This window comes from Anabrus simplex, chromosome 4 (genome assembly GCF_040414725.1).
Source record: "Anabrus simplex isolate iqAnaSimp1 chromosome 4, ASM4041472v1, whole genome shotgun sequence".
NCBI lineage: Eukaryota > Metazoa > Arthropoda > Insecta > Orthoptera > Tettigoniidae > Anabrus > Anabrus simplex.
Genome location: NC_090268.1, coordinates 244,564,959 through 244,586,211, shown reverse-complemented (window position 1 = coordinate 244,586,211; position 21,253 = coordinate 244,564,959). Strand labels below are relative to the sequence as shown.

Below are 21,253 nucleotides of genomic sequence, written 5' to 3'. Positions count from 1 at the left end.
TTTAATATGAAGCAGTTATCATCATGAATCTTGTTTACATATGTAAAAACTTGTATATTGCATTCATTGTTAATTTTAAATTCTGTAACTCTTTTACTCTATTCCATCCCTTAACTGATGGTCGAAGATTCCTCATTTAAGTAGCACAGCAAATGCGAGATAATTTATATAAAATATTTTAGGAAATTGATCACACAAATGTGCTGTTAAACTATTCATTAATGTAACGTAGCATTTTCGTCCTGTTAAATTGCTTAACATCATGTTAAGAAAAAAAAATGGCTGGAAGAGATTTTGTTTCGTGTTCAGTTGCTCTATTTAGATTATCTTCACAATGCTGAGAGACAACTTATACGAAAAAGTAATGATATATATTTGACCTCATAGAAAACCATATTTTGGAGCGATATAGGTTATCCAAGTCTGTCATGAGAAAAGAACCGAGCTCGATAGCTGCAGTCGTTTAAGTGCGGCCAGTATCCAGTAATCGGGAGATAGTGGGTTCGAACCCCACTGTCGGCAGCCCTGAAGATGGTTTTCCGTGGTTTCCCCATTTTCACACCAGGCAAATGCTGGGTCTGTACCTTAATTAAGGCCACAGCCAAATCCTTCCCATTCCTAGGCTTTTCCTATCCCATCATCGCCATAAGACATATCTGTGTCGGTGCGACATAAAGCAAATAGCATGAGAAAAGTGAAGACGTGAAGAAGAGGTTAGAGTACCATGCAGAAAGAAATTCACTTATATCTCCAGTGCAGCAATTGCTGATTGGACTGAGATGATATCCATTAGTACTCAATGCTGTTTGTGCTTGTACTTCTAATGACTGAACAAGCCAGTACTAACATGAAACATTCGTCCACACAGATTGCACTCAATGGATGGGAGAGGACAAGGCTGCATCTGATGAAGTATGCTTGCCTGTTGTTTAACCTCTTCATACTTGCAACACTCTTGCTTTAATAGTTCAACGATATTAGAGCAAGCGATCCTTGGCAAGTGTGTCCCAAGTTTGAGGGTTAATGTTTATTACCTTCATGTTTTGTTTAAGCTGGTCTTTATAACGTTTCAAAGGGGCACTAAGGGAAGATCTCGTGCCTGAGGAAAGTTCACTGTACAGGAATTGGCGAGGAAGTCTGGTGTCACTCATACGGCACACATGCCCATTCCACTGAAGCCAATGGCCGATGATAGAGGCTTCTACATTATTCATATACACTTGCCCAAAAACTATAAAATTGGAGACATGGTTTTTCCATTTTATATTTCAAATTAAATTAAGTTTCTGCTGATGAAAACGTTCAAGTTTCTTGATGTCACAGCGTTACAGGGTCCATGTTTTGCATTCGTAGAGTAGCAATGTGATTATGTCTGCTTTATACACCGTGAGTTTGGTATGAGCTGTTAGGTCTTTATTCCTAAAGACATAGTTGGATAGCTGACCAAATACCAAATGAGCAGCGCAGAGTCTATTTTCCACAGCCTGTTCTGAGGTACATCTTGTCAACAAGATGAATGATGTCTGAAACAAAGGCATTGAATGCTGCAAGGCTAGTCCCTGGGGCAGATTGTTTGTGTATTGAGGTGACGTCAAAAGGATCATATGCGCTCTTGAGCTCCTTAGGTTCAGAGCGGGTGAGGTAGGCCTAGTATCATCAGCATACTACAATTCAGTTATCCTAATCACATGAGTTAGGTGACGTGAACAAAGTCTCGTCAAATTGAAGAGACTTCTATCAAGACAGTGCCTTAAATAAATTCCAGAGGTGTTGGTACGTGATGAATCACGGAGCATAGCAGCTATGTACAGAGCAAAGAGTGTTCGGGCAAATACACTCCCTTGCTTAAATCCATGTATAATAGGAAAAGCATCACATATGTTAATCTGACCAGACATACCATCATGGAGTTCTCGAACCAGCCCAACAATGTCCTCCAACGAAAGCATGCACAGATCATGTCAGTTGCACCTCTTGAGGCATAGAAATCACACAAACTCGGAGAAAATCTTCTCAGAGGCAACCTTAAGGTGGCTAAGTAGAATCCTTGCAAGATGTTTGTCAGCTATGGATAGCAGGGATATACTGCAATAGTTGCTACTATACTGCAATAAAATATGATGTCGATAGTAGCATTATTAAGGTCACCGGATACATGCTGGATTTCTCAGATTGAAAGGATTAGTTTGAAGAGGCTTGTCTTTAAGGATAAGCCTACTCCTTGAATCAACTCCATTGGAGTGTTGTCTTGTCCAGGTGTCTTTCTGGTTTCAGTTTGTTAAGAGCCTCACAGAATTCCTGGTATGGCAGCGGCATTGGCATCCATGGCTGAAGGGGGCTGTTATGCCACAGCTCGGAGAAAGTCCTCAGCTATGGTAGAGTTGTAACTTAAAACAGTGGAAAAGTGTTGTTTCCAACATTCCAAGATGTCCTTGCTGTTAGTAAAGATGGTAGCATTGCCAATGGATTTCAGAGCTCCTATTGAATAATGAACTGGTCTGTATAGCTCTTTAACCCTGCATAGAAGTTTTGCAGGTCTGTGGAAATTTGAAGTTCTTGAGCTTTCTGTTGCCACCAGTTGTTTTCCATTTTTCTGATTCAAGTCTGGCATTTTCATTTAAGATTTTGGAAATTGGCTTTCTTCACACTGGATTGTTGGTCTTGCTGAAAGAATGTGAGAGCTTGCCGTTTGACAATAACGAGGTTTGTAATTTCTGCATTTTTTTCCTCAAACCAGTCTTGCATCTTCTTTTCTTCAAAACCAATAGGTTCCTTAGCTGACTCACGAAGAACAATTTGAATTGTTGACCATGCTTGCTCAGTGTCATTTGTGATAGTTGGATTGGATACCAGCTGCTTGTGCGATCGCATTCTAGAACTTTGTAGTGATGGATTGATCTGAAAGTTTACGGATGTCAAACTACCTTCTGAAAACACTTGGGCGATGCACAGGCAATTTATGGTGCAAAGAGATTTTGAATTGGCAAATCAGAATTTAAACATATTTTACTAGTTTTACTAACTGCACGGTCACATTCAGGTGGCTATTGATTCATTTGCTAACTCATTCCATGCCTTTTGTTTTCCCGTTTGGGATATACTATCTGTCGTTTTACATTCTATAACACTCCCATATTTAGAAAGTAAACTGACAATAATCCCTCTTTCCAGTAAAGTAAAATTACTGCCTCGAATATGTTTGTTTTGTCTTTTCCTGCCACTTTTCATTTTCTTCTGTGTGTTTTCTAATTTACTATCTTGTAATAACATTGGTGACAATGACTGCGACAGGGTCGAAGAATAATATTTGGTAGTTAATACGAGTGTAAGTGGGAATCAGAACAAAATGCAAGTGATATTGGAAGATATGTCTGTACAACAACTTAAAGAAGCAAAGAGAAATCTTCTGACGAATGGCAAGAAGAAATCGCTGAAGACATGATTACGAGGGAATCCCATCGAAAATGGCAAAGATTCTGAAAAGTTATTTTATTTAGGTGGACAAAACACCGGACTCATCATCGGAAGAAGAGGCAAATATTACCAAAATGTGTTCCAACATAATGAGCACGATACAGGCACTCAATGACAAAATCTCAGACGTTGATTAACGAGTTAATTCCACCTTAATGGAGCAGAATGACAAACTTTCAGACCAAATTTTGAAAGTAAATGACGAAATTTTGCAAGCTAATACAGTTTTAGCCGGACAAATATCTCGACTGTACACGCACATTTGGTTTACAAAGTAGAACAGGACATAGAATCAAACATTTCAACCATAGATGATATAATTTCACAGATGAATTCCCAAATTAGGGATGTCAACAATCAATTAACACAGCAATTATCGGACATCAGGTCAGAACTTGGATAGGTGGGGCAGATTGATAGTAGGGTAAACCAGCTGTAAGGGGATATCTTGAACCTCAAGGAGGAAATGGAAACCCAGGTTTCCAGCTTAAACAACAGGTTGAGTGGAGAATTTCGACCATCAAGAGAGATGTGCAGAATATGAGAGAAAGTATCCTTCACGCGGTAGAAGATAGCCTCGCCGCCAACCCCCTCAAATCTAACTTGCAATACAGGACATCTAGACCCGAAGGTGATTATAGAGATCCTTCCGAAATTTCATGGATGACTGGAAGAGAACCCGACTAGCTTCATCGAGGGATCAGTCTGTCTACTAGGAAGGACTAATCTACCAGAGGACATCCACACCACAGTTAAAGAGGCAGGCCGCTACTTGGTGGAATAACTTGAAGGGCTTAAACTTAAACTGGACACATTTTAAGAGGGAATTCGTTGCTAGGTTTAATTCCAAAGGGGTGAAGAGCTCTGTGAAAAGGAAGCTACTGACTGAGGCACAACCCACCGGCATGAGAGCTAGTGTGTTTGTCCTTCAGAAGTACCAGCTCTTCATGCGGCTGCACCTGGAAGTAAGCGAGAACGAGAGATTACCAGACATCGTAGAGCTACTCCACAATAAGATTAGACCCCTAGTGAAGGTATCACAACCAAGATCCTTTGATGATCAGCGTAGAATCATCGCCCATTTGGAAGAAGTACACAAGATCTCAGGCCCCGAAGAGGCCAGCTTGGTTAGGAAATGCTGCCAGTGTGGGAGAACGGGACACCTGAAGAACAAATGCCCCACTCTGGCGTCGGGTAGACTAGGTCTGGCCCATTCTGGAGTAAGGGGGGATGGGACCGGGAACAGAAAGGTGCCTCAAGACCTGACAGACAAGCAGCCCTGGACAAGCTGGGGAGGGATTCGTCGGATTGTGAGTAGAACAGACCAACCTCGCCCAGCTATCATCTTGAGGATGGGCAATGAGTGCTTTTCAGCCATACTCGACAGCCAAGTGAGCCACTGATTTGTAAATGGGACTGCTGCTAGATTACTACCGCCTATGAAGTCTCACCATCTCGGACGGGTAGTGGCAGCAGTGGACAGGGTAACCTATTCCATCCAAGGACGGACTAACCTAACCGCTAAATGCATGGATCTACTTATTGTAATTAACGTTGCAGTGATTCAGAACCTAATACGTGACATCATATTAGGCCATGACTTTCAGGTAGAATACAAGGTGATCCTAGACTATGCAGCTCATGAAGTCTTTTTGGGAAAAGACAGGCATCTGAGGGTCGCCTGCCACGATGGAAATCTCCGTACTCGCAAGGATGCAGAAGTCGACGTAGACCTGGGAGAGATCCAGTTAATGCATCTTCAACCTAGTGAAGAAGTGGAGATGAGACACACCTTAACCCCTTAAGTGGGTATGACGTCTTTAGACATTTATGCGCTGGGCTTCTGCAGTGGGTATGACGGCATTAGTCGATCTTAAAATTTACCGCCTATTTATCTTTATCTTGAGTGTAAAGGCATATGGCATTGCCATGCAACCTGTCGCATTAGTTGATATGTTTTCCACAAGAAATTGCTGTATATTGTCTTTTAGAGCTGTCACAGCTTCATGAAATGTATTTGTTTTGACGCCTTGCACGAAGCTCCTGCGCAGCCATTTATGTCGCGAAGCAGGGCTTCCAAACGTAACGTAGATCGGTTTGATTGTGCGGGTATTTTGACAGTTTCATAATGTTAGTATTCCATTATTGAAGAATAATAAATACCATCATATTAGATTAAACTAATAGTGTACACATTTATGAAGGAAATATTTAAATACCACAAAGTGGGGAAAATGTACTCATGGTAGGTTAAGCATGTAGAGAATTTAGTACCCAGTTAAGGGTACTTTCCAGAAGTCATCACCAATAAAGTAGGCTGGACTACCACTGTAACGCACACCATTGAATGCAGCACTTCCTCACCCATCAACCAAGGCCCATATCCAATCAACCCGCATAACCGCAACTTCTTCATTCAGAAGATTCAAGAGATGGAAGGGCAAGGTCTCATCGAATCCTCTACATCCTGTTGGGCTTCGCCTGCTGTCGTACCAAAAAAGAAGAATGGGGAGTATCGACTGTGTGTCAACTTCCACAAGTTGAACGAGAAGACTGTTAGTCACACCTACCCCATGCCTGACCTGAAAGACTCACTGAAACAAGTAAGTGGGTCTAGGATTTTCAGCACGCTGGATCTCAATTCCGGATACTGGGAAGTGGAGGTTGAGGAAAGTTGTAGGCCACTGGCCGCCTTCATGACACCGAGAGGATTGTACCAGTTTACAGTGATGCCTTTCGGACTGAAGAATGCTCCTGCAACCTTCATGCGACTGATGGATAAGGTATTGTCAGGATATGTTGGAGATTTCTGCCAAATGTATCTCGACGACATCTTAATCCACAGCAAAAGTTTTCAAGAACACCTTGTACACCTAAAGAAAGTGCTAGAACAACTGAAAATTCATGGAGTGAGCTGCCAACTGGAGAAGTGCCACTTCGCCCCGTCCCGCATTGAATATTTTGGCCATGTCCTAACATCTGAAGGCTTAGAAAGGCAACCGGAGAAGAAATGAGCTATTGAGGAAGCTGAATGCCTGCGGACCAAGCGATAAGTACGTCAGTTCCTTGGCTTGTGTGGATTGTATAGCAGCTTCGTGCCACACTTTGAAGAGAAGGCAATACTACTCACCTATCTTCTCCATAGCAACTGCCTGTTCCGATGGACCATCAAGGAAGAGGCAACATTCCAAGGCATTAAGGCTGCGATATGCAACGCTCCCGGTGTAGCTTATCCCGACCCTCAATGGAAGATAAGCCTGCAGACGGATGCCAGCGATTCTGGCCTATGAGCAGTGTTATTCCAGGAGAGGTGTGACGGCGGAAGGGACATCACCGAGTATGCCAGCAGAGAGCTATCTCCCACTGAACAACGCTACTGCACTGCCGAGAAGGAAGCCTTAGCATTGGTGTGGGCCATGGGCAAATTCAGACGCTACTTGGAGGGAAGGAAGTTCCAGGTCTACACTGATAATGCAGCTCTCAAATGGTTGAACTCGGTCCCTGGCTCAAAATCTAAACTGATGCGATGGGCTCTATTAATCACAGAATTAGACTTTGATGTGTGTCACGTCCCAGGACCGACGAACATAATAGCAGGCAGTTTATCTAGGCACCCGACGATGGAACCTTGAGTTAGGAGCATGATTGTCGAGAGTGAGTTTCCCAAAAATCACCAGAGCGAACTCAATGAACCTGTCCTCATGATCAAGTAGGAACTTGATCTGGGAGTAATCAAGCAATGGCAAGAACAAGACAAGCCCGGTAGGGCCATGACACAGTGGATTCAGAGACAGAACACTGATAGTTGACTCGTCCCGAGGGAAATCAAGATGTGCTACAAGAACTTCTGGGTTGACGGAGGACTCTTGATGTACAGATCTCACCTCTCCGACATGCCTGCAGTAGGGGTAATCCCTAGATAGCACACGACGGACATCCTCGAAGTTCCATGACATCACTGAAGCCGGACATCCAAGACGTGAAGAGACATATCAGTCTATCCGACGAAGATTCTTCTGGGTCAACATGCGGAAAGACATCCTGGACTATGTGAAGGGGTGCTACATCTGAGCCTGCACCAAGGCAAGCAATAGGAAGGCAGATTCCAGTCAGCGAGGAAAACGACCGCAACACCCTTGGGAGGTCATAGACCTGGACTTGATGGGTCCTTACCCCAGAACACGAAGGGGTAAAACAGGACTCCTAGTAATCACCGACCTCTTCACAAGATGGATTGAGGCCTTTCCAATACCAGAAGCCATGATGGGACACATTGCCAGTCTTCTAGTACAGTTATTCGCGGTGCATTCTGTCAGACAACAGGAGTCATTTCACATCAAGGAAGTGGCAGCAAATGATGATTGATTGGAATTTGAGCACTGGACCACCCCTATCTACAATCCAAGGGGCAATCCAATGAAACGACAGAACCAGGAGTTAAAAAGGATGCTACGGGTCCATCTAATAGATAAGAAACATCGACTGTGGGACCGTCAGATACCGCAGTCTCTCTTTGCCCTGCGACGATGCATCAACCATGGCACTGGCCATTCCCCAGCAGTGGTGTTCCTTGGTCGACAGCTATACGGCACCGGAGATTCGTCCACCACCCGCTTCTAACCAAGCTGATGCAGCTGTTTCTCTAGCAAAGTGGCAGCATAAGCAGCAGCAGGACATCAAGGAAAAGCAAGGTTTGGCCGAGGAGAGATCCCTTACCAAGGCCAAGGCTCGAGACATCGAAGAGACCCAGATCTTCCTACCAGGCCAACAAGTGCTGCGACATAACCACCCAGTCAGTAATAAGATTGGCGGGTTTAACGCAGGTCTTGCACCTAAGTGGGTTGGTGCCGTCAAGGTGGATAAGCAGCTTGGCCACGGGGTCTACTTACTAAAGACCAACCCTCCTGTCAAGGTCCACGCATTGGAGTTGCGGCAAGTCACCTAACCGCTGTGCATACAGAGTAAGCCTGTTACTGCCATGGGTCCACCTGGAGGAGAGGCTACTAATGACCCCGCACAACCTGGTCATGTGGAGGAGAATGCATCGACTACCACTGAGAAAAAGGCCGGCACCGAAGTGACCACTGATCTCTGACACAGCACGATGCAGTCAAGTGGAGGAGAGCACATCCAGCGACGTCGAGGAAGAAAGAAGATACAAAGTCAAGGAATGTGATAGACTGTTGAAATTGTTTCAAGTTATAGGGGGGATATTGATGTAAGTGTAATGGACTGGTATAAGATGGAAACAATTCTTTAACCCATGGGTAAATAATGGAAATGTGGAGCTTGAATTATTATTATTATTATTATTATTATTATTATTATTATTATTATTATTATTATTATTATTATTATTATTATTATTATTATTATTATTACTACTACTACTTGTGAGGTGTGGATATGGGGTGGTTTGCATCTATTAGTATTATTATTATTTACGTAGTTCTGTATGTACTTTATTTGGTATAAATCGTGACCATATTATTTGTGAGGTTATATCTGAAACATCTGCTGTATGTATATTAATATGAGTTTATTTAAGGTAAGAACACAAAATTAATAGTATATAACTTATTATTTCCTGTATATATGATGTACAAATCCAATGCGATATTGTGCAACACATGGTAATGTCCAGGACAGCGTATCTTTGGCTCTAGAGAGTTACAGAAAAATCCATTCATTGTAAATAGGTTATTGGAGACTCTCAAAACTACGAGAAAACATATATCATATTCTTCTAGAAGCCTGGCCAGGCCATGTATATAAAGAGGTAATCTTGAGGGTTGAGAGAAGTTGTTTTAGTGAGAGTTAACTTATGAGTGCAGGTCGTTAATAGAGTATGTGAATTTGTTGGATTTGTGGTTGATTGGCATGCAAGTGTGCAGTCTTCTTCTTATGCTTCGTAACAGTGTTTTGTTTGAGAGCATAGTTGCCAAGTGTTCATATTGGCAATTTATTAGTTTGTGTGTGTATAATGTGTAAATAAAATAGCGTACACAATTGACATCATTTCGTGTGTGTGTCTTTGTGGCTACAACAACATGTTAACTGTTCATTACCTCACCTCAAGTGGCACAAAACGGCCGAATACTTGTGCACCTGGATGATACTGGTACTGTAGAATTAGGCACAAGTGAAGACGAGGTATAGAACTAAACGAGACCTCAAAACTAGTTAAAAGTTGAGAATTGTGGCAGCGGTTAGTAAATTCACACAGGCTTGCAAACTATACGGTGAAAGGCATAACAATTTATAATGTATGTACTGTATGTAATAATAATGTACTTTATTACAATAGTGGCATCGTTTTATTGGTTGTTACTAAGTGTCAGGCGTATTCTCGTTATAATGTAGTTGCAAGAAGTTGAATCAAATATTAAAGTATGGTTTGAATTACCAAATTCAAATCATAAGAAACCACTTTTCCCTTTGTGAAAATCAAATGGTCATAAATATGTCTATCGGTCATGCCCATCCATCAACGACTGCTAATTTCAGGTAATACCAGGCTGAGTGGTTCAGACAGTTAAGGCGCTGGCCTTCTAACCCCAACTTGGCAGGTTCGATCCTGGCTTAGTCCGGTGGTATTTGAAGGTGCTCAGATACGACAGCCTCATGTCGGTAGATTTACCGGCACGTAAAAGAACTCCTGCGAGACTAAATTCCGGCACCTCGGCGTCTCCGAAGACCGTAAAAGTAGTTAGTGGGACGTAAAGCAAATAGCATTATTATTATTTATTAATTTCAGGTAATAATTATTATTAGCATATGGTTACGTACACAAAACAATATACATGAACAGTAAGCACAATATATTATATACAGTACATAATTACAAGATATACACATTATAACGTATCCACACAGATGCACACGAGATGCTGTCAGTTGGTACAATTACTTTTATTCACATATATTCACAAATTAACACACACATAACCTTAATCACAGTATCACAACAAACCCTTCACTTCGTGACTATCAACAAAGTTACATGTAATTAATCTCATAATGGAACCGTATTGAGGATAATATATTAAAATTATAAAATTCTTTTTTTAACAACCACCTACTCAATACAATATAATATTCGTGTTGTTCAACGAAAGTACTTCCTACTAGCGAGCCCTAGCAAGCATTCACAATAACTCAATTGGGTGTTCACTGTTGCCAACATAATATTGAAATTTCAATCAAACGTGTATAATAACTTCTATCTCAATAAACCATATTGTGTCACAGTTAAATACTATAAACGTCATTTGGTCCTCTCAAATCATATATTATCTTTGACTGGTTTATTTCCTCACTATATTTCTCAATATGAAGTCATTTCCACTTCAGTCTGCCTGTATTCATTAACATCTCAGTTATCACGCTGGATACCTTTATTTCCAGTCAACCTACGGAATATGTTCACCATATTTCTTATTTTTCCTTAGCAAATAACGTCTTGTATCACTTTATTATCTTATATATGGACCTTTCAACATCTCAAACATATTGCCGTCACCCAACATCGCGTCTCTTGCTCAACAGCACTTTAACTACTCGAACAGAAATTAAATATTAGTATTGACCACCCAACGGTTTAATATGGTGCTTGCTGTGACCAAAAAAAATATATTCGTCACTGTCAGCCAACCAGAATTTTTGACAGTAACTCATAAACGTGGTTTCATCATTAATTAACTTCATCATTCATATACCACGGTATCCCCGACTGCATTTAACAAATAGAATACATGTATATATGAATTACTAATAATAATAATAATAATAGTACAAACATACAAAGCCGATCATTTTAACTCATTGAATTATAAAATAATCATGAGGTGTCTTAAAAAATGGCTTAAATAACGGAACATGTTTCGTTTGGCATTGCGAACATCATCAGCTGTTAGTACAAAGACTAAGGTCAGGGCCCTGAACTTAAGTGATTAAAATTGTTAAAAGAATAACATTGTCGTAATAAAAAGTAATATGATAACATTAGACTTAATTAGTAACAGTATGTACAGATCAACAGCAAGAATTTATGGTGAAATACATTGAACGATGGCAGTCTGTGGAGTTAAAAACAATCATGGGGTTGTTAAAGTAAAAAACAAAAATAGATATTGTAGACAATTAAAATATACGTCAATGTGTGAAGCGTGTATTAATTATTGACGTTGGAGTTCTTAAATTGTGCGAAAACAAAAGTTGAATTAGAGTTAATTGAACAGTACGAGTCCAATAGAACCAGTCAAAAGGCGCATGACGACGTCACCAAGGATGATATGACGTGATCACCGGTAATTGCAAATTCTGTAGGAGAGAGAATCACAATGCTAGAAGGAAATACAAGTTGAACTAGTCCACATTCACGTGCTAGCATAAAATTAAAAACGTATACAATGTAAAACATCAGTGATGAACTCATTAAGGAGTAACTGTGATCTTGAATAAGGGAGAGTTCAGGCAATCCGTAGATGAATGAAGCAGATTATGGCACAATTGGAGCTTGAAATCGGGAATGAAAGAAAAGGGAGGAGATGAAATTATGTTATAACGGAAAATGAAGAAGGAGAAAAGAAAAAATCGAAAGAGGAGGCTTACCCTTGGGACTAGTGTGAGGTGTCCGCTAGTGTTAGCTGCGTGAAGTAAACTGGCGAGTAGCTTTATTGCTGCTTCTAGTGTTATGTATGTATATGTAGAGGCAGGGAGTGAGTCATGTGAGACGGAGGGGCGACCAATTCTTTGGGCGGGTCGAATGTTCGTGGAGGGGGTGTTGCATGAAGGGGCGGTAGAGCAGTAGCTGTTGTTACAGAGGAAATATTATTAGTGGTTGTATAATTAAAAATTCTCATAAAATTATTATTATTTATATTGAAAAGAGAAAGTAGTTCTGGAATTTTTTCGATTATTGGACTTTTAATTTCTGAAGTATCATTTAAATTTTGATTTCTATTAAAATACTGGTCTAAGAATATATAAATGTTCTCAAACTCTGTCATAAGTTTACTTTTATTGACGTATTTCAAGATTTGAAGGTCTTTTTCAATTGTCGTAAAACTGGCCAGTTTCTTCCATATGGGTGCTCATGGCGGAATACTTTTTATGTTTCAAAGCGTTGTAGTGTTCAAGGTATCTGGTCAATAAGCTACGTCCGGTCTGTCCGATATAAGAAAAACCACAATGGGTGCATTTAAGCCTATAGATACCAGAGTTCGAGAATTTATTGTGGTTAATGTTAACTATATTTGAATTGACTATGCAGATATCGAGCTTGACTATTAACTATCAACAAAACCGCCATTATTAAAAACAACTGAATAACACAACACATACAGGTTACAACCTTGGAACACAAATAAAACAGATGACTACTGACTGCCTACTTCAGCATGTCAGACACATGGTTACAGATATAATCTTGTTGCACCATAACTCAACTTCCAAACACTTCCAAGCAATAACTCAGCAGTAACTAACTTCACCGTCAAGATCGTCTCTTTATATATAAATCTGGCCAGGTTTCGAGAAAGATACGTTACAGAAAAAAAACTACCTTCTTAAATATTGTAGAGTGTGCAATACGTACAGAATATTTTCAATTGTTCTAGTGTCCACACCATTCTGGAAGTTACAGTGTGTTTCACAATTATAGGATTACAATTTATATATACAGGTAAGAATAAATTATAATATTAATTTACAGGTATTTACATTAATGGAAATGATATCAATGTCTATGTACAACACATGGTCATGACATAACCTCACACACAATACAATCATTCAGCTACGTAAATAATAACAATACTAATACTAAAATGGATCTAACACTTCACAGCTATACATACAAGCAATAATAATAATAATAATAATAATAATAATAATAATAATAATAATTCAAGCTCGATATCTGCATTAGTTACCCATGGGTGAGAGGATATTGTTTTCAGGTTATGCCTGTTATCGCACTTGCATCAATTATAACATCAGAAACAATCATTGCAATTAAAAGGGTTCAAAGTGTTAGATCTAACTTATCTAGCCATCGTATGGCCTCAGTAGAAGCCACCACAAAGTCCTGGATGGATCCAACAAATGCCCTTCCAATGCATTCCGTGACAATATGGTTGAAAGTCTGCTTAACTGCACCACAGTCACAGGCTGGGGAAGATCTCATGCCCTACTCAAACATCATTGATCCACATCTTCTATGGTTAGTACAGAATCTGTTGAGGACTACCCATGTCTTGCGGGACAAATCAAAGCCAGCTGAAAGATTCTTATAATTGAACAATGTCTGCCATTGAGTCGGAGCTATGCTGTTCCACTCTTGTTGCCAATCAGCTTTTGGATTCTGTGCTGTTTGAATTGGAGCAGATCGTGATTTGAGGCAGCTGAATCTGCTGTTAAAATCTTCATTAATGGGGTGATAAGGATTGGTCAATATCTTGTTGTATTCTGTAACCAGGTTGTTCAATCTTCTAATTCTAGGAGGTTCAATGTGGCTGAGCACCGGGAATCAGAAAAGAGGAGTAGATTTTACTGTGCCACTTATAACGCGCATTGTTTTATTCAGGACATTGTCCACCTTTTTAGCATGAGAGCTCTTTATCCAAACTGAAGAACAGTATTCAGCTGTGGAAAGCACCAGCACCTTAACTGAAGTACGCAAAGTAGATGCAGAAGCTCCCCCTGTGGAGCCAGCAAGTTTGTGGGTGATGATATTGCGTGTCGTTAATTTGGCTGCTAGGTTGGGTAAATGTTTCCTCTATGATAGTTTTCGGTCAAGAGTAACTCCAAGGTATTTAGGGTTGGCATTGTGAGGGAGAAGACTTTCAAGGTGATATTCGCTTGCCGGTTATTTAAATGGAAGAAGCAGATTTCAGTTTTACTAGGGCTTGGTTTCAAGCACCGTGTTTTGAAGTATGTGCACAGAACATCCAAGTCTGCATTTGAAGTTCTTTCTATCACATTAGCATCCACATGCTGAGTAATTATTGCCAGATCGTCAGCATAAGCAAACTGATGAGAGCTTGTGACAGGTATGTCTGCAATATACAGGTTAAACAGTAATGCAGAAAGAACAGGTACTTGGGGTAGACCATTGTTAAGTCATTCAAATGGCTACCAGCCATAAGCATGTTTGGTAGGTAATATTGTCTGGCCATCCATTCATACCTAGGGTTACAGTACCCTCACACTTTTTGTGAAGTTAACCTCCGTAATGCACATTTTCAGATGACCCCCAGCCATAAGACATATATATGTCAAATCATGCAGGACTAGATAACTCGTCTTACGTGAGGGCATGCACACATAATAGGCGTGGCATATTCACTCATCATTCAAAATATATTCTCCACTACAAAGGTTCATTTCTCAGTGGAAACTGTCTGGTTAACCCCTTCAGTGGTGGGTTCTGGCAGACCGCCTGTGCCAGAAAAGTGAGGTTTTTTTCGGAGGAGATGATTTATTTTTACAAAGCAAGGAATGTGTAACAGTTATTAAGGGAACACATTCATATATTATTCAAGGTTAATAAAAACTTTCTTTACACTGTATTTACACTTTTTTTTTACAGTAGGCCTGTTGTAATATGATTTCATAAAATATTGGTGTTTAGAGAATACTGTCCTGTGAGCAATTCATTTTAATTTCAGGTGTTTGTATTATTCCCATCAACAACAGTAATGCAACAAACTGTCAAATTTCAAAAGAGTTTATTTCTTTCCAAAACTGTGCCATTGCATGCGGAGATTTATTTACAAGTTTTTCTATGCACTTTTAATATACAAATTTTTTTCAATCACTGTCAAATTTACAACTTTATCTGTTAGAAACAGTTCAAAACAGTCATTCGCTCTCACCTCTGATAATAATACAACCCTCACACCAAGATTTCCCGTAAATGGAATTATATTAGATCGCACACTGTCCTCTGCCTTACACGTTTTCCACACACATGTATATTCAACATCCCCTACCATTAACTTAGCTTCTGACTTAATATCTTCCTCACTTTCACCAGAAATTCTAAGGAGGTCATCATCCGAAGAATCAGTAGAAACATTATCACTACTATCAGAAATACTAATGTCACTTAGAGGTTCATCTTTGATGTAGTTGCTTATTTTGCCTTCAGACAAACATATCTTCCATTTCGCGCTCGCCATTTCTGTTTACCTCGTCAGCTGGCAAGAGATTGCATATATAAAGTAGAGAAGATAAGGCATATTTTAGGCCGGAGGCTTCACGCATACAGCTGGAAATTCTCCTGTCATCTGTAGAGAATGCTGGAAAACATTTTCCAAAGAGATTACAGTACCCAAGAAATTATTGGGCGATCGCGAAATGAACACTGCAGCTGAACGAGAATTTCTTGGGCATGCCACTCAAGAGGTTAAGAGGTTAAACATAGTTCTCAATAAAACAAAATTGCTCTTCTTGCAGAGGTAAATACTTCACTGAAATACTCCTTGTGATATTGTGCAGAGTAGTTTATATAACGAGGAGGGTTTCAGAAACAATCCCATTTCTATCTGATAGCAAATAGGAAGATGCGATTGTTGCTCTAAATGTGAAGAATCTCTGAGAGATTTACTTACCAACATATACTGGACTAGTTGGCCGTGCGTTTAGGGGCACGCAGCTGTGAGCTTGCATCCGTGTAGATAGCAAGTTTGACCCCCACTCTCAACAGCCCTGAAGGGGGATTTCCATGGTTTCCCGTTTTCACATCAGTCAAATACTGGGGTTGTACCTTAATTAAGGCCACAGCCGCTTCCTTCCCAGTAATAGGCCTTTCCTATCCCATTGTTGACATAAGACCTATCTATGTTGGTGCGACGTGGAGCAATTAAAAAAAAAAAAACACTTAACCAACATTTGCCAATAATATGCAAGTTATTCTTTGTTAGGCATCAATTGGTTCCTCACTTTTGCTTGTTGCTGGTTTGCTTGTTGTTTTACTGTACATTCATTCAAGATGCTGTACACATTTTTAGTAAAAAAATTATAGGTTGCAAAGTCTTTTGCCATCCAAGGTGCGTTCAGGAGAGAGTATGATGTGCATAATGCACTCAAGGGGGATCTAATACTGGTTATAGTGAGAATGTTGGAAATAACTGGGTCTTTTTTGAGTGAGTCTGCCATACATTACACATTGGTTTGGCATAAGATGTTCAGACTTGTGTACTTCAATCTCCTAGGAAATAGTTATGTCATTTGTCTCAGGAGGCGGGGTATTCATATTTCATATGTCGAAGAGCGACCGAAGTAAAGAATCTTGCGGCCATACAAGATTGATTGCCATTAATGAGTTGCGAGAGCTGGATGAGGAAAAACGAGTCCGTTACTGCCCACGGTTCCTGGAGTTTACTGTATGGCTACCAGGAATTCTGCACTCACATGGTTCATAGATGAAACTTGATTGATTCCATCTGACTGGTTACGGTATATAAATTCTCAAAATACCCACATGTGGACCACACATTTCCCACATGGTATTGATCAATCAGTCACTACCAGTCTGCACTTAGGGCAGTCCCCCAGGTGTCAGATTCCCTATCTGTTGTTTTCCTAGCCTTTTCTTTAATGATTGCATAGAAATTGGAAATTTATTGAACATCTCCCATGGTAAGTTATTCCAATCCCTAACTCCCCTTCCTATAAATGAGTATTTGCCCCAATTTGTCCTCTTGATTATTTTATTGCTAAAGTATTAAAACATGGTACATGTTTTGCTCATTTTCTGAGCATCTTCAGCCACTTTAGAATCTGAAGGCTAGTCAGGAATATTGACCTAGAACTTATATGATTGATTTGTCATTAGCAAGCTTAAAATTAATGCAATTCTTATGAAACTTGGTTAAATACAATTTTCTTGTATATTGTGTCAAAATGGGTTATAATGTAAGTATAACAGTTATTCACATTCAATTAAAACTACTACAATTTTCTTGTATAAATGTCAAAATGGCTGGTCTAAGTATAACAGTTATTCACATTCAATTGAAACTATTATATTATGAAAGTTTGTTGTTTACTTAAAATGTTTTACTAAAATCTTGAAGAATCATTGTCACTTCTTATAAACTTGAAAAAATGACTATATTACACTCTTAAAACATTTTAAGAGATCAGGTATATAGGTATTGGTTGTTACACACTTGAATTGATATATGGTGAAACTTGTTGTAATCCAACTTTACAATTATCTTGTTCAGGATGTAAAAAATCAGTTTGTATGAATAAGGCCTGGGTCAAAGCGACATTTAATCTTAATGTTGACAGTTGAAACTATGATTTCTCCAAATTAAGCAATGAGCTTGTTGACATATCACTTCGACTCCTGCATGTGTATCTGTTAGTGTTCACGGCTGCTTGACGACCGTCTGTCACACACACAGATTTTTTAATCCTGAACAAGATAATTGTAAAGTTGAATTACAACAAGTTTCAACATACGTCAATTCAAGTGTGTAACAACCAATACGTATAATAAGAAACGGTATAACATGAGCTGCTGATAGTAAGACAACAAACACAATACTTTCTCAGTCTGATCTCATAAAATGTTTTGAGAGTGTAATATAGTCATTTTTTCGAGTTTATAAGAAGTGACAATGATTCTTGAAGATTTTAGTAAAACGTTTAAAGTAAAAAACAAAATTTCAAAATATAATAATTTCAATTGAATGTGAATAACTGTTACACTTAGACCAGACATTTTGACATTTATATAAGAAAATTGTATTAGTTTTAATTGAATGTGAATAACTGTTATACTTACATTACAACAGTTTTGACACAATATACTAGAAAATTGTATTTAACCAAGTTTCTTAAAAATTGCATTAATTTTAAGCTTGCTACTGACAAATCAATCATATAAGTTCTAGGTCATTTTCCTAATTAGCCTTAAGATTGGAAAGTGGCTGAAGATGCTCAGAAAATGAGCAAAACATGTACCATGTTTAAATAATTTAGCAATAAAATAAGGATGAAATCCTAATTTTGTAAGCTAGTTGAGTATTGAATAGGTGGAATAATATATTTATTGTTTTTACTTTCATTTGATCTTCAATACGGGTTTTCAAAATGAGAATAGTCACTTGCAACATACCACTTAGTCGAGCAGCTCATCTCCTTTCTCCCAAGTCTTCCCAGCCTAAACTTTGCAACATTTTTGTAATACTACTCTTATGTCGGAAATCACCCAGATCAAATCGAGCTGCTTTTCTTTGGATTTTTTGCAGTTCTTGAATCAAGTAATCCTGGTGAGAGTCCCATACACTGGAACCATACTCTAGTTGGAGTCTTACCAGATTCTTTTATGCCCTCTCCTTTATATCTTTACTACAACCCCTAAATACCCTCATAACCATGTCAGAGATCTGTACCCTTTATTTACAATCATATTGATGTGATTACCCCAATGAAGATCTTTCCTTATATGAACACGTAAGTACTTACAATGATCCACAAAAGGAACTTTCATGCCATCAACGTAGTAATTAAAACTGAGAGAACTATTCCTATAAGTGAAACTCACAACCTGACTTTTAACCCTGTTTATCATCATACCACTGTCTTCTCTCCATTTCACAACATTATCGAGGTCATTTTGCAGTTGCTCACAATCTTGTAACTTATTTAACCGAGCTCGATAGCTGTAATGTAATAGACAAGAAAAATGTTCCACCGATCAATGCATTTATTGTGAATGAATTATTGCACTAGTACCGGTTTCGGCCTATGTTGGCCATCATCAGCTAGCACACAAATTTACAGTCATTAGACAAAATTACAAAGATGTTACGTTAGAGCATCCGGATGTCTAATGAAAAATGGAAGTAAAATATATTGCAGTATGTTGCGTTAAAATATCTCTGATTAAAAGTGGTGATGATTATAATAAACTAAAACCTATTGATTGAGCATGGACATGAGTACATAAACACATTAAAATATATATGCCACATCATAAGACACTAAAAAATATAACACATTAAAACATGGTATATTTTAAAAATGTCTATTAAAATTTGAGTTCATGTTGCGTTGCATTCATTCTTCAATCCTCTTGTAGTTCTTGTGTTGATTAAGTTGTATTACGTAAACATCGAGAATGTTCTATGGCTGATATACTTTGTATTGGTATGTTATAAGAACTCTTGTCATTAAAATTTGAAAATTGAGTACTGTGCAATTCGACTGTTGATGTAGTCAGGTAAGATGTATATATACAGCAAGATAGGGTATAATTTTAGAGCAGTTGGTGGTGACACCTCTCTCGTCTGTGCACGTTATATGGTTGTTATCTGTAAAGAAAAGCTAATGTGAGTGTAGAGTATGTATGAAGGAATGCCTGGATGTATGTGTGAAATGAAAAGAATACTTATTGTTGTTGCTGTGGAGGTTGTGTCCCGATATGTTTGGAGACTTGTTGTGTTCTGCTACGAGTATGTCTGGGGCTCATGTTAGCTGTGTGGAGGGATGTTGGTGGAGGGGATGGAGGAGTGGCTATTGTGAAGGTAGGGGCGGGGTTAGGTTTGTGATTCGTCGGTTTGTTATGACGTGTGTTTACTAATTTGAGATAGTCATTTTTTATTGCAGGAATGACCTTGTCAAAGATGATACTGGTTTTCTCTGTAATGTCGTTAATGTTATGATTGGGGTTAGCGTATTGATCCAAAGAAATATAGAAATCTTCGGTTATGTTGAGCAGGGGGCCCTTAAGAGTTTATGTTTAATATCATCATGTCATTATTGATGTCTGTGAAGTTGTGTTTAGATTCTTCTACATGTTGGCCTATTGATGAGAAATGGTTGTGCTATACTGCATTTATATGTTCATTATAATGGACGGTGAAGTTTCTGCCTGTTCATCCAATGTAGCTTGTGTCACAGTTGTTACATTTGATGCGGCAGACACCTGATTGGTTGTATTTATTATTATTACTAGCTGATGTACCCGCGCTTCACTACGGGATTCTCAGAAAGACTGACTTTGTGGTTTTCCTAACTGAAATCAACATAAGTCATTACAAAAACGTAAGTAGGAATGTAATGATTAAAATCAATGCTATCATATAAAATACTCGATCAAATGGAAAGCCGCACGTTTTATCACTTTTAACGAACAGTGCTGCGGTTAGATTGCGGTGCCAATCTAATAGTCCGAAGTTCCAGAGCTGGGATGACCAGGCCGCAGATTGCCATGAACACTCATCTGTCATTATTCCGCTAAATATGCACACTGTTCATTCCAATCAGTACCTCAGAGTAGGGATTGAATAGCCCGAATGCTATGATGATCCAGTGTGTTACGTACCAGTAGTATCAGAAAATTTATAAACCAGGGGAATGGCATGCTAAAGAAGAAAGTTATCTAACTCACCAGCTACTTCCCATCAATATTCAGGCAGGCTGTTACACTCTGTCCGACTGGGCGAGTTGACCGTGTGGTTAGCGGTGCGCGGCTGTGAGCTTGCATCCGAGAGATAGTGGATTCGAACCCCATTGTCGGCAGCGCTGAAGATGGTATTCCGTAGTTTCCCACTTTCACACCAGTCAAATGTTTGGCCTGTACCTTAATTAAGGCCTAAGTCACTCCTAGCCCTTTCCTATCCTATCGCCGCTATAAAACCTATCTATGTCGGTGCGACGGAAATCAGATAAAAAATACTCTGTACACAGTATTCGGGAGATAATGGGTTCGAACTCCACTGTCGGCAGCCCTGAAGATGGTTTTCCATGGTTTCGC

The 21,253-nt window shown here is 39.2% G+C and overlaps 1 protein-coding gene across 3 annotated transcripts in view; it reads left to right on the top strand.

The window, feature by feature from the left end:
* Dlic (dynein light intermediate chain) overlaps window positions 1–21,253 on the top strand; it is a 316,288-nt gene that overhangs the window by 135,968 nt on the left and 159,067 nt on the right. The window lies entirely within an intron of this gene.